Source organism: Meles meles, chromosome 15 (assembly GCF_922984935.1).
Source record: "Meles meles chromosome 15, mMelMel3.1 paternal haplotype, whole genome shotgun sequence".
NCBI classification, from domain to species: Eukaryota; Metazoa; Chordata; class Mammalia; order Carnivora; family Mustelidae; genus Meles; species Meles meles.
In genome coordinates this window covers 71732798-71750046 of record NC_060080.1, presented here as the reverse complement: position 1 = coordinate 71750046, position 17249 = coordinate 71732798, and the positions used below count along the sequence as shown (strand labels likewise).

The window sequence follows — 17249 nt, the reverse complement described above, 5'->3', positions numbered from 1 at the left end:
CACTGAGGACCCAGAATTTGTTAAGTTTAATTTATTACAAAGCAGACTTAAGCAGAGTTTGAAGAAAATAGAATGTCATGTTTCTAAATCCCTCTCCCGTGGTATGTGGGCATGCACATGCACACACACTCACCCACATTCCCCCTTGACACATACACAGATCTTTACTTAAAGCACTTTCTTTCTGGCTACATAAGACTCTAATTCCACATGGGTCTTTACTATCAGGAATAGATAATGAAAAATGCATTTACAGTAATGTGATAAAACATAAGACCTTTTCCTGCCAGATATTATGGAATATGTATATATATATATATTTTTAAAAGAACAATCACACATCAGTTAATTTGTAAATTATGGACTCTGGGTGATTACAATGTGTCAGTGTAGGTTCATCAATTGTAACAAATGTACCACCCTGTTGGGGGATGCTGATGGTGGAGTTGATGTATGAGTGGGGACAGGAGGCATGTGGGAAATCTCTGTTCCATCCTCTTTATATTTTGCGAACCCAAACCTGCCCTAAAAAACTAATGAAGATTTTGAAATACTCATCTTCAAATATTACTCAGCATTACAATAGGCTAGACCTGTGAGAAATGATATCAAAAGTAGAAGAATAAGATATAAGAGAGAGCTAGGGAATAAAGTAAATGCACATTAAAAATAACAAAACCCATGTGCCTGGGTGGCTCAGTTGGTTAAGCGACTGCCTTCAGCTCAGGTCAAGATCCTGGAGACCTGGGATTGAGTCCCACATGGGGCTCCCTGCTCCCTGCAGGGAATCTGGTTCTCCCACTGTCCTCTCATGCTCTTTCACTCTCATTCTATCTATCTCAAATAAATAAATAAAATTTTAAAAAATAAATAATAAAACCCATTCCTATTGCACAGTAAACATCTGAAGACTCAGAAGCGAAAGAAATCACCTACTAACTGGAGACTGTCTTATTCTGGATGAACTTGATTTGACCTGGGTCTGAGTTTTCCTGGGCAGAGTGGAAGTTGAAGAGAACTATCTAGATGAGGGAGTCAGTCATTCATCACAGTGAAGGCAAAGAGAGCATGCACTGACTTCACCGGCTTGTCTCTGTACGTATCCATATCACAGCGCGGATGTCTGGGCATATGAGAGATAAAGCACACTGTACAGCTGTGTTTGTTGAGCAAGATGTGGAGAACCTTAAGTGATGAATGAAGGGATGCAGGAATGCCAAGACAATGGATGTCAACAAAACCTAACAACATCAGAAGAGGAAATATTGGGGTTAGGGAGACTGGAATTTCCAGGTGACTTTAAAACCACACATCCTAGCTGGTATTAAAGACCTTCTCCATTTGGTTTTATAGCAACACAGTTTGTAGGAACTAAGCTAAAAACAAAATCATCTTCCTCATATAGCTTGTAGGCACCAAGCTCTAAAATACAGGTTGCATTCACGACTCACACAGCAGACTCTCATACTGCACTCCATAGACTGATTTGATTTTTAGAACCTTAAGTTTTTATCTTTTGCACTTCAACGACACTGAAAGTGCTTCCAGATTTTGATTTAGAAAATTATTGTCACTGTCAATAAATGTTCCGACACACCAAAACCCAGTTTAATTACTTCTGTGATGCTTCCTGTGGCTGAGAGGAAATGGTATTTCTCTGACACTTTTGTTTTTAATTTAGTAAAATGGAGCACTTGCCCTAAATAGGACCCAGGAGAGTGTATTCATGATAGATGTCATGAGAGATGAACCCCACAGTGTTAGTAATGCTGTCTTACTGTGAGGGTGTGATGATTGCAGGAATCTAGATTCTCAATTCTCGATTCCTCCTAGTAGGCATGCGAGGTGACCATCAAGTTTTTGACATGGAAACATGGCTGGGGTGTTTAACTCATCATGTCATGACCTGAAGAAGCTTTGCACACATATCCAAAGGTCTGCTTTCATCCAGCACCATTCCTCGTGTCAGTACTGCCCTGAGCTGCCATAATCCACCTGAGGCCTCGAAAGCTTTCCAACAGGAGAAGTAGAATATCAAAATATACTCTGTGCCATTCCCGTGAAGAAACCAAGCAAAATGTATTCTTTATTTTCCGCTACATATTCCATCTGTTTCTCTCCCTAAAGGGTCATATGTTATATATTTATAAGAAGTGTTCACACCTACACGAACACAGTTTCCTCTGTCCCCGTCAAATGCAGCCTCCTCCTTGCTCGCGACCCATTTTTTTTTAACATCCTTCTGTATCAGCTCATCCTTTTATGATACTTGTTTCATTCTAAAATCATTTCAAGTTAAGAAACGCCTTTGTACCTTCCTATCTCACCAAACCCTGGGGAGATTAAGCCTCAGGCTCTACAGGCCATTTTCTGACAGATGTGAATTTAGATCATTAGGGTCATTAAAATCATACACTCCATAATACCCAGAGCTAACAGATCATCCTTGTACTTTATGCTGCTGTAGAATGCTACCAGAGAAGTAACAATGTATAACAGCACTGAGCTGCAGAGGAGACCATAATTCCTCCCCATAAAAGAATCCTACACTTTTTAATTGCTATAGTAAATCTCATTAAAGACACAGAATGCTTTGTTCGGGGAAGGAAAGGGGATCACTGGTAAAGGTGCATTATCGTCACAGTAATATTTTTTTCCTTTATGAGTAGAATTACTCCTAAATGCAAGCACAACGTTATTTTTATCATGACCTTTTTTGGACTCTGCACATTTCCCCTGGGCTTTCTTTCCTTCTCTACAAATACAAGGGACCCTTGGTCTTTACTATTAATCTCATAGTGACTTTTCGTCATATGGGCTTCATGCATTCTCTTGTTTTTCTCCCATGTGTCTTCTAAAAACCTTCTAAGACTGGCCTGCTAATCTCTGACTTCATTTTGTTGTTGTTGTTCTTTCTTCCTTAACAACATAAAAAGAGGAACCTGGGATATAATCAGTACAATGAAACACTCAATGTGCATTCACTGGTCAGCACAATTCTGAATCTTGCCTGATTGTTCCCCATAACATATCTTGTGAATCCAATTCAAGCAGAAGAATCTTGGGAAATATTTCACCTGATTTCATCAAAGATTTTATCATTTTATTGAAGATTACATTACCACTTTTGAGAAATTTGGGCTGTCATAGAAAAATCACAGAAAATCCCCATCTCTCTTTCATAATCAGTACCTTTTTATAACAGATCTGGAAATTAATGACAGTACGCGCCTGAGACAGCTACAAATTTTTAACTCATCTTTCGAAGTGGTAACAGAGCAGTTGAGGGTAGGAGTGCATTTCCTGCAACGTAATTTAACGTAATTAAAATTAAATATAAGAAGGAAGAGTGAGATGAAGATGGAAAAAAAATCTGCAATGTTAACTGTCAGTCATTACTAACTTCCATAGGAACTTTGTATCTGGGAAATTTCAACAGCATCTACACTGAATCTTTCCCTCTATGAAAGAAATTGTGGGTGCAAGTAAGACTATGATCTTCAAGTCAGACAGACCTAGATTCATATATGTCTGTGCAAATTATTAGCCATTTTATCCCAAAGTAACGATTTAGCTGACTGTGCCTCAATATCCTCTTTTCTTTTTTTTTAATTAAATTTTATTTTTTCAGTGTTCCAAGATTCATTGTTTATGCACATTTCTAAATTGAAACTAAGATTTTTTGAAGTCTGAAAATGTATGGTTTATAAGCTGTAAATTGTATGCATATAATACCTGTTAATTATGTCATTAGCATTAAAATATTTTGGTGTGATCTACATTAAAATATTTTGGAGTCCTTATACACTAGCCGGGTATATCCACAGTGACAAAGTATATAAAAAACTTGCCCAATCTAGCCACTTCTTTCTAAATCAATCACAATCATATTCTTTCATCTATTTCGCAAAGTCTAAACTACTTTTGTTCTTATACACCTTTAAAAACACACACATGACCATCTCTTCAACAAATAGTGTTGGCAAAACTACACAGCAACAGGCAAAAGAAAGAACTGGACCACTTTCTTACACCTCACACAAAAATAAATTCAAGATGGATGAAAGGCCTAAATGTGAGACAGGAAAGCATCAAAATCCTAGAGGAGAACATAGACAGTAACCTCTTTGACATCAGCCATAGCAACTTCTTACTAGATGTGTCTCCTGAGGCAAAGGAAACTAAACCAAAAACAAACTATTGGGACTTCATCCAGATTAAACGCTTCTGTACCGTGAAGAAAACAATCAAAATTACAAGGCAACCTACAAAGTGGGAGGAGATATTTGCAAATGACATATCTTATAAAGGGTTATTACCCAAAATATATAAAGAACTTCTCAAACTCATCCCCCCCCTGCCAAAAAACAGTCCAGTTAAAAAATGGACAGAAGACATGAATAGATACTTTCCAAAGAAGACACACAGATGACCCACACACACATGAAAAGATGCTGAACATCACTCATCACCAGGGAAATACAAATCAAAACTTCAACGAGATGTCACCTCATGGCTAAAATTAACAACTCTGGAAAAAACAGGTATTGGCAAGGATGTGGAAAAAGTGGAAATCTCTTATAGCTGGTAGGAATGCAAACCATTACAGCCACTGCGGAAAATAGTATGGAGGTTTCTTGAAAAGTTAAAAACAGAACTACTCTATGATCCAGCAATTACACTACTAGGTATTTATGCAAAGGATACAAAAATACTAATTCAAAAGGATATATCACCTGAAGTTTATAGCAGCATATCAACAATGGCCAAATTACAGAAAGAGCCCAAACGTCCATCCTATATTCATACATTCATTCATATATATTATTATATAAGGTGGAATATTAGTGAGCCATAAAAAAAATGAAATCTTGCATTTGCAACAATGTGGAAGAGCTAGAGAGTATTATGCTAACTGAAAGAAGTCAGTCAGAGAAAGACAAATACCATATGATTTCAGTCATATGTGGAATTTAAGAAACGAAACAAAGAACATGGGGATGAAAAGAGTAAACCAAGAAACAGACTCTTAATTATGGAGAACAAACTAAGGATTACTGGAAGGGAGGTGGGGGGGAACGAGTTAAATGGGCGATGGGGCTTAAGGAGGACAATGTGTGATAAGCACTGAATATTGTATATAAGTAATGAATTACTGAATTCTACTCCTGAAACCAATATTACACTATATGTTAACTAACTAAAATTTACATAAAAATTTGGAGAAAGAAAAATAAATAAAAACAATAAAAACATGCCCATGATAATCTGATTCTATAAAGTTGTTGAATTATTTAACATTCACTCTCTTTACACATCTTCTTGATTAATAAACAAATGTTAAATTATTTATCATTGATACTTATTTAGTATTAAACAGGATTCTGAGAATTCACCATGATTAATCCTCATTTTGTTTGCAAGGGCTTTCAGTGCCTCAGTTCTGGTGAGGTAAAAGCCATTTTAAAAAGTAAAAGTAAATCTAAAGGCCTCAAGTTTCAAAAACTCATACCTTAGATTCAGATAGTCTCCCTACCCTAAGCAGCCCCTGCACCGGCTGTGTTACCACAGCTGGGAAGCAAGGTGAGAAACCTGAGCACAATATACTCACAGAGGAAAAAAAAAAATCATTCAGACACAGACTAGGGTCAAAGAACTCATTGAAATATCATGGAGTGAGAACTGAAAGCACTGTAACCCCTTAAGGATAATTAACCAAGGTGACTGGCAGAAACTTCTCTTAATGCAGCCCGAGTCTAGTTGGGTTCTGGTGGGATACAACAGTATTACCCCAGTAACGCAGGCATCCAAGCTCTAGAGTTAGTAAGCCCCCAAAATGGTGAGCAATAATATAAAAGCCAAATGAAGTTCTCCACAGAATATTAAGTGAGCCAGAAAAATCAGAGAGTACTTGCAGGGAGAAAAATTCAACAGGGCCTTCCTTCTTGACTTCTGGGGTCAAACTGGCACCATTTGGCACAGAGGCAAAAGCTCTTCAGAGTCATGGACTTGATGAACAATACAGGCAGCTAATCCAGATAATTCAAATATAGCAGTGCTCTGTACCACTCTTTGGGGTTTTTCTCCCACTTGAGTTTTCTTATATAGACAAAGCTTAAAACTGTCATTTAACTGCTTAATTACAAAATGAAAAGACCAATGCTTTCTTGTATTTACTTTTATGATGTCTATTACCAACAAGAACAAAGATGAATTTATATTAAATAGAAGATAATATTTCTATGATAAAGAACATTTCTCTACCCTATATGATGCTTTGCTTTCTGTCCTTTATGGCACTTCCTGATCACTATGAACAATATTTTAATTCTTTATGGTCTAACCTAAGATAGGTCTGACCTTGTTTCCCCATAGATAATTTTTCTATGGCATTATCTGTAAATACGGCTTATGAATTGCTTTAAAAAACTTAAAGACTGCCATTTAGAAATGCTTGAATGATTCAAGGTTAATAAGATTCATCATACTCACAGTGAGGATCTGGTTGTGGACATAGCTAATTGCTAAATTTTATTCATCCCTAGATGGTACTGGCAACAAATCAGCTCACAGCTTAATTCTAGTGGCAGCACTAAATGGGACAGAAATAATGTGACTTCCACCCAGTTATTTTTATACATGTTATGATTCATTTCCAGTAGTTCTGATACTGATGCTCAAACACTGGATATTGGATTCTCTTGTCAAACAACAGAAAAGGTGAGAAACAAAGCTGAAGATATTTTTAAATGTCATGGTAACAAGTCACAGTCAAATCTTGTTTCAGTGAACATTTCTAATTCTCACACAAAAGATACGATAAATCCCTATCAGATTTTCTTCTGGAAAATTTAGAATTCTACAGATAGTCTTTTAATGGCAGGGTCCATACCCTCCTAGCACCAAAATGACAGCACTATGATGTATTATTCCCTGATGGTAACAGACACCATTGAAGCTGAACGGCAAGTTGGCACACAACAATTCTGTACTAACATTATGTGACAATGTTACCATGTTCACCATTTTCCATGTGATCATAGCCATATTCATCTTCTCCAACCTGACATTAAATTAGCTAATATAGGGGGAGGAGTCAAGATGGCGGAGAAGTAGCAGGCTGAAACTACATCAGGTAGCAGATCAGCTCGATAGCTTATCTAAACATTGCAAACACCTACAAATCCAACGGGAGATCAAGGAGAAGAAGAACAGCAACTCTAGAAACAGAAAATCAAACACTTTCTGAAAGGTAGGACTGGCGGAGAAGTGAATCTAAAACGACGGGAAGATAGACCACGGGGGGAGGGGCCAGCTCCCGGCAAGCGGCGGAGCAACGGAGCACAAAATCAGGACTTTTAAAAGTCTGTTCCACTGAGGGACATTGCTCCAGGGGCTAAACCGGGGTGAAGCCCATGCGGGGCCAGCGTGGCCCCAGGCCCCGCAGGGTCACAGAAGGATCGGGGGTGTCGGAGTGTAGGAGAGCTCGCAGGTATTAGAACGGAGAAGCCGGCTGCAGAGACAGAGCCGAGGACTGAACTCTCAGCTCGGGGTTACCTTGAACTGGTCGCGGGCTGGGTGAGCTCGGAGCGCGGCTAGAGGCTGGGGATACGGGAGTGATTGGGTGCTGTCCTCTGGGGGCGCACTGAGGAGTGGGGCCCCAGGCTCTCGGCTCCTCCGGGCCGGAGACTGGGAGGCCGCCATTTTCATTCCCGTCCTCCGGAACTCTACGGAAAGCGTTCAGGGAACAGAAGCTCCCAAAAGCGAACCCGAGCCGATTACTTAGTCCGGCCGCCGGTAAGGGCGGTGCAATCCCGCCTCGGGCAAAGACACTTGAGAGTCACTACAACAGGCCCCTCCCCCAGAAGATCAACAAAATATCCAGCCAGGACAAGTTCATCTATCAAGGAGAAAGCAGATTCAATTCCTAAGACAGCAGAGCAATTCCAGAGGAGGAGAAAGCAAAGCACAGAACTCATGGCTTTCTCCCCATGATTCTTTAGTCTTGCGGCTACTTCAAATTTTTTTTTTCTTTTTTCTTTTTTCAATTTTTTTTCTTTTTTCTTCTTCTGCTAAATTTTTTAAAACTTTTACCCTTTTCTTTTTTAACGTTTTTTGACTAGTTCATCTAAATATATATATTTTTTCTTTCTTTTTTATATTTTTTTATTTGTTTTATTTTTTAAATTTTTTTCTTTTCTTTTTTTTTTTTCTTTTTTTTTTCAGAACCTGTTTTTTATCCCCTTTCTCCCCCCCACAATTTGGGGTCTCTTCTGATTTGGTTACAGCGCATTTTTCCGGGGTCTTTGCCACCCTATTAGTAGTTTATTTGCTCCTTCATATCCTCTTATCTGGACAAAATGACAAGGCTGAAAAAATCACCACAAACAAAAGAACAAGAGACAGTACCGAAGGCTAGGGACCTAATCAACACAGACATTGGTACTATGTCAGATCAAGAGTTCAGAATGACGATTCTGAACATTCTAGCCGGGCTCGAAAAAGGCATGGAAGATATTAGAGAAACCCTCTCTGGAGATATTAAAGCCCTTTCTGGAGAAATTAAAGAACTAAAATCTAACTAAGTTGAAATCAAAAAAGCTATTAATGAGGTGCAATCAAAAATGGAGGCTCTCACTGCTAGGATCAATGAGGCAGAAGAAAGAATTAGTGATATAGAAGACCAAATGACAGAGAATAAAGAAGCCGAACAAAAGAGGGACAAACAGCTACTGGACCATGAGGGGAGAATTCGAGAGATAAGTGTCACCATAAGACGAAACAACATTAGAATAATTGGGATTCCAGAAGAAGAAACAGAGAAGGGAGCAGAAAGTCTATTGGAGAGAATCATTGGAGATAATTTCCCTAATATGGCAAAGGGAACAAGCATCAAAATCCAGGAGGTGCAGAGAACCCCCCTCAAAGTCAACAAGAATAGGTCCACACCCCGTCACCTAATAGTAAAATTTACAAGTCTTAGTGACAAAGAGAAAATCCTGAAAGCAGCCCGAGAAAAGAAGTCTGTAACATACAATGGTAAAAATATTAGATTGGCAGCAGACTTATCCACAGAGACCTGGCAGGCCAGGAAGAGCTGGCATGATATATTCAGAGCACTCAACGAGAAAAACATGCAGCCAAGAATACTCTATCCAGCTAGGCTATCATTGAAAATAGAAGGAGAGATCAAAAGCTCCCAGGACAAACAAAAACTGAAAGAATTTGCAAACACCAAACCAGCTCTACAGGAAATATTGAAAGGGGTCCTCTAAGCAAAGAGAGAACCTAAAAGTAGTAGATCAGAAAGGTACAGAGACAATATACAGTAACAGTCACCTTACAGGCTACTAATGGCACTAAATTAATCTCTCTCAATAGTTACCCTGAATGTTAATGGGCTAAATGCCCCAATCAAAAGACACAGGGTATCAGAATGGATAAAAAAACAAAACCCATCAGTATGTTGCCTACAAGAAACTCATTTTAGATGCGAAGACACCTCCAGATTTAAAGTGAGGGGGTGGAAAACAATTTACCATGCTAATGGGCATCAGAAGAAAGCTGGGGTGGCAATCCTTATATCAGATCAATTAGATTTTAAGCCAAAGACTATAATAAGAGATGAGGAAGGACACTATATCCTACTCAAAGGGTCTGTCCAACAAGAAGATCTAACAATTTTAAATATCTATGCCCCTAACATGGGAGCAGCCAACTATATCAAATAATTAATAACAAAATCAAAGAAACACATCAATAATAATACAATAATAGTAGGGGACTTTAACACTCCCCTCACTGAAATGGACAGATCATTCATGGAAACAAATGATAATGAAAACACAACAGTTCAATATCTATGGGACACAGCAAAGGCAGTCCTGAGAGGAAAATATATAGCGGTACAAGCCTTTCTCAAGAAACAAGAAAGGTCTCAAGCACACAACCTAACCCTACACGTAAAGGAGCTGGAGAAAGAACAAGAAAGAAACCCTAAACCCAGCAGGAGAAGAGAAATCATAAAGATCAGAGCAGAAATCAATGAAATAGAAACCAAAAAAACAATAGAAAAAATCAATGAAACTAGGAGCTGGTTCTTTGAAAGAATCAATAGGATTGATAAACCCCTGGCCAGACTCATCAAAAAGAAAAGAGAAAGGACCCAAATCAATAAAATCATGAATGAAAGAGGAGAGATCACAACTAACACCAAAGAAATACAGACAATTATAAGAACATACTATGAGCAACTCTACGCCAACAAATTGGACAATCTGGAAGAAATGGATGCATTCCTAGAGACATATAAACTACCACAACTGAACCAGGAAGAAATAGAAAACCTGAACAGGCCCATAACCAGTAAGGAGATTGAAACAGTCATCAAAAATCTCCAAACAAACAAAAGCCCAGGGCCAGACGGCTTCCCAGGGGAATTCTACCAAACATTTAAAGAAGAACTCATTCCTATTCTCCTGAAACTGTTCCAAAAAATAGAAATGGAAGGAAAACTTCCAAACTCATTCTATGAGGCCAGCATCACCTTGATCCCAAAACCAGACAAGGATCCCACCAAAAAAGAGAACTACAGACCAATATCCTTGATGAACACAGACGCAAAAATTCTCGCCAAAATACTAGCCATCATTACATTAAAAGGATTATTCACCACGATCAAGTGGGATTTATTCCAGGGCTGCAGGGTTGGTTCAACATCCGCAAATCAATCAATGTGATAGAACACATTAATAAAAGAAAGAACAAGAACCATATGATACTCTCAATAGATGCTGAAAAAGCATTTGACAAAGTACAGCATCCCTTCCTGATCAAAACTCTTCAAAGTGTGGGGATAGAGGGCACATACCTCAATATTATCAAAGCCATCTATGAAAAACCCACCGCAAAAATCATTCTCAATGGAGAAAAACTGAAAGCTTTTCCATTAAGGTCAGGAACACAGCAGGGATGTCCATTATCACCACTGCTATTCAACATAGTACTAGAAGTCCTAGCCTCAGCAATCAGACAACAAAAAGAAATTAAAGGCATCCAAATTGGTAAAGAGAAGTCAAACTATCACTCTTTGCAGATGATATGATACTATATGTGCAAAACCCAAAAGACTCCACTCCAAAACTGCTAGAACTTGTACAGGAATTCAGTAAAGTGTCAGGATATAAAATCAATGCACAGAAATCAGTTGCATTTCTGTACACCAACAACAAGACGGAAGAAAGAGAAATTAAGGAGTCAATCCCATTTACAATTGCACCCAAAAGTATAAGATACCTAGGAATAAACCTAACCAAAGAGGCTAAGAATCTATACGCAGAAAATTATAAAGTACTCATGAAAGAAATTGAGGAAGACACAAAGAAATGGAAAAATGTTCCATGCTCCTGGATTGGAAGAATAAATATTGTGAAAATGTCCATGCTACCTAAAGCAATCTACACATTTAATGCAATCCCTATCAAAATACCATCCATTTTTTTCAAAGAAATGGAACAAATAATCCTCAAATTTATATGGAACCAGAAAAGACCTCGAATAGCCAAAGGAATATTGAAAAAGAAAGCCAAAGTTGGTGGCATCACAATTCCGGACTTCAAGCTCTATTACAAAGCTGTCATCATCAAGTCAGCATGGTACTGGCACAAAAACAGACACATAGATCAGTGGAACAGAATAGAGAGCCCAGAAATCGACCCTCAACTCGATGGTCAACTCATCTTCGACAAAGCAGGAAAGAATGTCCAATGGAAAAAAGACAGCCTCTTCAATAAATGGTGCTGGGAAAATTGGACAGCCACATGCAGAAAAATGAAATTGGACCACTTCCTTACACCACACACAAAAATAGACTCCAAATGGATGAAGGACCTCAATGTGAGAAAGGAATCCATCAAAATCCTTGAGGAGAATGCAGGCAGCAACCTCTTCGACCTCAGCCGTAGCAACATCTTCCTAGGAACAACGGCAAAGGCAAGGGAAGCAAGGGCAAAAATGAACTATTGGGATTTCATCAAGATCAAACGCTTTTGCACAGCAAAGGAAACAGTTAACAAAACCAAAAGACAACTGACAGAATGGGAGAAGATATTTGCAAACAACATATCAGATAAAGGGCTAGTATCCAAAATCTATAAGGAACTTAGCAAACTCAACACCCAAAGAACAAACAATCCAATCAAGAAATGGGCAGAGGACATGAACAGACATTTCTGCAAAGAAGACATCCAGATGGCCAACAGACACATGAAAAAGTGCTCCACGTCACTCGGCATCAGGGAAATACAAATCAAAACCACAATGAGATATCACCTCACACCAGTCAGAATGGCTAAAATTAACAAGTCAGGAAATGACAGATGCTGGCGAGGATGCGGAGAAAGGGGAACCCTCCTCCACTGTTGGTGGGAATGCAAGCTGGTGCAACCACTCTGGAAAACAGCATGGAGGTTCCTCAAAATGTTGAAAATAGAACTACCCTATAAGCCAGCAATTGCACTACTGGGTATTTACCCTAAAGATACAGACGCAGTGATCCGAAGGGGCACGTGTACCCGAATGTTTATAGCAGCAATGTCTACAATAGCCAAACTATGGAAAGAACCTAGATGTCCATCAACAGATGAATGGATAAAGAAGAGGTGGTATATATACACAATGGAATACTATGCAGCCATCAAAAGAAATGAAATCTTGCCATTTGCGACGACATGGATGGAACTAGAGCGTATCATGCTTAGTGAAATAAGTCAATCGGAGAAAGACAACTATCATATGATCTCCCTGATATGAGGACATGGAGAAGCAACATGGGGGGTTAGGGGGATAGGAGAAGAATAAATGAAACAAGATGGGATTGGGAGGGAGACAAACCATAAATGACTCTTAATCTCACAGAACAGACTGGGGGTTGCTGGGGGGAGGTGGGATTGGGAGAGGGGGAGGGGGTTATGGACATTGGGGAGGGGAGGCGAACCATAAGAGACTATGGACTCTGAAAAACAACCTGAGGGTTTTGAAGGGTCAGGGGTGGGATGTTGGGGGAACAGGTGGTGGGTAATAGGGAGGGCACATTTTGCATGGAGCACTGGGTGTTGTGCAAAATCAAAGAATACTGTTATCCTGAAAAAAATAAATAAAATGGGAAAAAAATTAGCTAATATAGTTACATTCTATTCTGTACCACAGGGTGAAAGCAGGGAAAGGATTATTGCATGGCACAATGGCTTGATAACAGTGTGTGTGTGTATGTGTGTGTGTGTGTTTGTGTGTGTGTGTGTGTGTGTGCACAAGCACCAATAGGTGATACGTTGATTTTTATATAGTGAATGTAAACTCTTAGCACAGGTCTGGCACATAGCAAGCACCAAGTAAGTGGTTACACCTACGAAAAGTTCACAAAAACGACAATATACGGTGTATTAAAAAGACCTTTACTCAGGATTTCAGAAGAGGGGAAAGGTAAGGCCAGGACTAGAGAAGTTTCCATGGGATGAAACAGTTAAGTGGAGACTGAAAGTGAAATATTTCTTCAAACAGGTATAGTGAAAGGAATTCATTCCAGGTGGAATGAGAGCAATCCCAGGAGGATAAATTAGCATAAGCAATGGTGAGGAAATTGGGAAAGTGTAATATTGTTCAGAAAGCCATAAGTAAGTTAGTTGGCGCTAACATGCCATATGGACAAGGTTCTGCCACAGATAAGGATGAAAATGAAAGCTAGGGTCAGGGGGCACCTGGGCAGCTCAGTGGGTTAAGCCTCTGCTTTCACCTCAGGTTATGATCTCAGGGTCCTGGGATCGAGCCCTGCATTGGGCTCACCGCTCAGTGGGGAACCTGCTTCCCTTCCTCTCTCTCTGCCTGCCTCTCTGCCTACTTGTGATCTCTCTCTGTCAGATAAATAAATAAAATCTTGAAAAGCTAGGGTCAGACCACAGAGTTTGATGAACTCCAAATCAGTGAAATTGGAGAGTACTGCTAACTGCTGGGGATGTACTAGAAACCCTCATGCAAGATCCATGCATCTAGTCAGCACGGATTTAGTAAGTCACTATTGTTACCAATTATATGCATCATGATGTACAAAACACTGGTTTTATCAGACTAAATAAATAAATAAATAAAAGAATACTGCCTGGGAGAAGCATGTAGTCTTTGTCTTACACGGGGATAAGACCCAACCTAAGTAATGATGGCTGATAAAACAGCACCAACAAAGTTCTATAGCAGTCAGTGGAAGAAAAATACTGCCTCTGGTTGGAGAATCAAGAAAAGCTGGTGATATTTAAAGTAAGGAGAATAGGAAAAAAGAACAAAAGAGGTCAGAAGGCATAGAACGGATTGGAGGAGGAAGGGACAAGAAATGGGAAATTGAACCAGGAAATGTGACTACAAAAGCCCTTCCCCAAATAATACTAAGGACTAAAATATATTAATGGTATGGAAGAATCGAGCTAAGTCCATTACACTACACTACACTACAAATATACACAGCACTTGCTTTTCTCAATGAGTAGGTCATTTACATGGCAATTTTCTAGGGGAAAAGGGTTTCACAAACACTTTTCTTTAAAAGTAGCCTTTGGCATCATTTTGCATAAGTGCCTCTTTTTGAAAGATTCCTTTAAGTGCATTAATTAGTATGATTTACCCACAATTATACTTACAAGCTAAAAAGTATTCCCATCTCCCCATTGTTAATTATATCTCCAGGCTATCATAAATAAACTTTTCTAGTTACTTTAACCCACTCTATGAAATTTATCAGAGAGATGATATTCCAAAAGTTTATTTCAGCGGAAATGTGTCTTATTTGTAATGTGGCCCATTCTTTCCCCTTTTAAAATACTTTCTTTTATTTTCCTTTATTCATTTGTTTTGGTTTGTTTGTTTTGTTTTCTATGCAATTGAAGACTGCTATCACAGAATTTATGGATAAATACCTAAGTTACAAATGGAAATTTCATTAAGAAGTGAACTGTCCTAAATGGCTTCATTAAATTAAAAAAAAAAAAGTCAACCTCTATATAAAAAAAGTGTTTGTGAAAATCCCAGGAATCACATTAATTCTGTTTGTGCAACTCAGAAAAATCGGGAGATGCAGAAAAGTAATGCTTATTTTGATGAATTTAACAACTGAAGAAAATACGGCATGCTACTCTTATTGCCTTATCAATTGCATATCTTCAAGGTATGAAAAGAAAAAAGAAAAGAGAACAGAACAGAAAAGAAAAGACACCAGGCCCTGAATGGAGTTATTTATGCTAAGCCCCATGTCTCCAAACCAAGACTTAATTTAGTTACAGTTTTGGCGTTCCCATAAACCAATCAATCAGGAACTTCCCAATCAGCAATAGTTAAGTTAGCTGCCTCACAGACCCCTGTCATTTCCTAAAGGAAAGTAACTTTTCAATCAACATCCTGCCTTCTTTTTTTTTTTTTTCCAATATAGTATAGCTTTCTTGTCCCTATTCCCTTCTACCTATAACTCTTTCATTTCATACAGCTCCTTGGAGCTACTTTCTATCTGCTAGACTGGATGCTACCTGATTTGAATCGATTTTTGTTCAAATAAACTCTTAAAATTTTTAATGCTTCAGTTTACCTTTTAACAAAGGTAACAGTCACTATTGTACTTTCTACAAATTAAAGTTGATATGAAAATAAGGTTTGCTTTTAAATATTGATTTATGCCTACATCGCCTCACCACCAAAACTCAACGCAAAAACCAAGAAACATTTCCCATTTCCAGAAAACCCATTAAGAGGTAATGATTTAATCAAAATGTATGTATTCTGAGAGCCCTCCAAAGTAATTTTAATGCTGATTTGTGCAAGAGGCATATCAGGAGACACATTTATTGAATGACATTTACCTTATTTACAAGAAAATAACAAATAGCCTTATCATTATCACCACCACTACTATCATCCAAGAGCAGCATTCAAATAATTTTCTGTAAAAATGATGTGAAGACAGCATGATACTTAGGGTAGGATCTTGATGTTCTGTTAGGAAATGTCTAGCAAATACACGCAGAAAATTATATTCTTCAAACTTAACTGGTATAAGAGAATATACTATCTGACACAACCAAATGGCAACTATTTTATAAAACATGGAAACTAGATTAAGCAAAGTTTGGCAGAGAAAAGTTCTTCAGCAAAATGAAAAACATTTTCATGCAATAAAAAGCTCTCTCACTACCACATGTAGTCCTACATCTGTCAGGATTATATTCAGGATTAAAAATTTACCATAATAAAATCATAACAAATTATCAGTCTTCTGGTTGTCCTTGAGAATAATTTGTGTTATTTTCTATGGAGCAGGAGCAAATGCAGGAAGTTACTATTCTGTATACATATCTGCATATATTAAAAGCGTATATAAGGTTTTTTATTTCCTTTGCTTTAGGTACATGGAAATACAAAAAGTATCTACTGAGCCTTCATTTAAGATTATTTATAGAACCCCAACTGGGGTTACTGTTTGTGCAAATGTATGATGGTTTGAATACATGTTCATGTTTCAAGGTTACGATAATTCTACTGCAGATGTTGCTGGTAGGATAGACACAAAATATTACCCCATCTATTGTGATGCGATTTTTACAGGTCTCTTCCAATATTTGACTTTGTAATAATTGCTTGTTATACCTATATTCAATGTTTTGAAGAGAAATTTTGAAGATAGCTGGTGAGTTATACCATATTCCTAAACTCAGTTCAATGGAATATTTTAGTTTGACCTCATCTTCAACAATGGCATACACATATGTGCGGGTGAAAATAGAGTCTCAAACAGAAAAATGTCAAAGTGAACAAACTCTAATCCTCCTTAAAATCCATACTCAAGTCCAGCCTCTATCCCCAAACCCAGAACTTCAATCACGGCATCCTGCATCCTAGAGCTTTTCCTTAAACGTTATCTCATTTATAATATTAATATAATATAATATAATATAATATAATGTAATATAATAATGTAAACTACGCACTCTGTTTCATAAGCAGGAGGCTTTGTCTGAAATATATTCTCAATATAGTGGAATTTGTTGTTTTGTAGAAAATGCTTTTACCATGTTGACATAGTGTGCTGTAAAGCATGGTCTACTTGAAAGTTAAGAAACAGGACTTTATCCTATATACCAGTTAATTCAGTCTTAAAATTCTTACTGCAACCATACAGATTAGGTACAAGCAGATATTCCATGATAGAATGTGAATGC

The 17249-nt window shown here is 38.1% G+C and overlaps 1 protein-coding gene across 29 annotated transcripts in view; it reads right to left on the bottom strand.

Moving 5' to 3' along the window:
• The window catches only part of NRXN1 (neurexin 1), a 1247328-nt gene that overhangs the window by 561173 nt on the left and 668906 nt on the right, over nt 1-17249 (bottom strand). The gene's annotated exons all lie outside the window — the stretch shown is intronic.